Source organism: Panthera tigris, chromosome C2 (genome assembly GCF_018350195.1).
Source record: "Panthera tigris isolate Pti1 chromosome C2, P.tigris_Pti1_mat1.1, whole genome shotgun sequence".
In the NCBI taxonomy this organism is placed as follows: Eukaryota; Metazoa; Chordata; class Mammalia; order Carnivora; family Felidae; genus Panthera; species Panthera tigris.
In genome coordinates, this window is record NC_056668.1 from 95,056,714 (window position 1) to 95,058,289 (window position 1,576).

Here is a 1,576-nt window from a genome sequence, read left to right on the forward strand (position 1 = left end):
TTTGAGACAGAGAGAGACAGAGCATGAACGGGGGAGGGTCAGAGAGAGGGAGACACAGAATCGGAAGCAGGCTCCAGGCTCTGAGCTGTCAGCACAGAGCCTGACGCGGGGCTCGAACTCACGGACCGCGAGATCATGACCTGAGCCGAAGTCGGCCGCCTAACTGACTGAGCCACCCAGGCGCCCCACAAGTGGGTCCTTTTTGTCTGGCTTGGACAGTTAGGTGGAGAAACTCTCCTGAGGATGAGTGACAGACCTGCCAAGGGGGGATTCTGGTATAGTCTTACTACTTGGTCCCACGAACTCTACCATCTCCAGGTTTAATGTAATTCAGCAAACATTTGTTGGATTCTGCCCGTGTGCTAGGGATCATATTGGGAGATATGGAGTGGGCTAAAGAGAAAGAGGCAGTTATAAAAACAATATGGTACCATTAACTGAATGTCTGTGACGGAACTCACATTTTACATCCATTTATCCATAATTCTCACAGCTTCCCTGTAAAGTAGATAATGTTAGGCCTCTTTTACAGATGAAGAAATTGAGGTTCAGAGAGGTTATGTAACTTACCCAAAGTCACAGAGCAGGTGTCCAAAATGGAAGTCAAGTCAACTTTTTGACTCAAAAGCCTGTAGTCTTTGCACTACATCATACTGCCTCATGGGAGTTTCTGAAAAGGCAGGTGAAGGCATTCCAAAGAAAATTCTATCCATTTCTCAAGTTGTTTTTCTTAGATTTGCACTGAGGCTAAAAACCACCGTTTCACGATCCAAAGGGATTTGAATGCTAACATGCTGCCTGAAAATTAAATGAATGAAAATTCTGAGACAGGTCAAGCCAGTTCATCACCTCCATCCTAAAGAGTCACAATTACTGCTTAATCAAGTTAAACTGTCTTTTCGCAAATGATACCCTCAGTTCTTTGAATCAAATTATTGGAATAAAGTTCTAGAGTTTTATGTGTTTCTTCTCTGGAGGACAGGACCATTATTGTCTCAAGAGGAGCATCAGTCAAGATATCCAGTACTTTCTCTTCTCTGCTGTGACCCCAGCGACTACAGAAAATGATGGTTTTGTCAAATATTTGTATGCCCGGGTTTATTTATTTTTTAAATCTACGCAATTATTTAGACAGTAAAATATATCCAAACGTTAATATATCATTTCAATGATGTAAAGTGAAATGTGAGGCCTTTTTCCCCCTTAACTTTTTTTTTTTATGGACGATTTTAAACACGCAAAAAAAATCGGAAAGTATCACCCAGCTTCAGTACTTCTTAACTCATTCTTGCTTCATCTATCCCCACCCACTTCCTCCCACATGTTTTGTTCAGAAGTGAATCCCAGACTTTGTATCATTTCATCCATAAATATTTCAGTGTGTGTATCTAAGAGATAAGGACTCTTTGGGAGCTGAGTATTTTGTCAAGCATTTCTCTAGACTGGTTTGTGGGGACATATGCCAACGGCTTGCATGCTTCCCAGAGAGCTGGTCCTGGCAGTGAACTCACCTCACCTCCAGTCCAACCAATCAGGTGCCTGGCATCACATTCCTGCACAGAGAGGGAAATGCTTC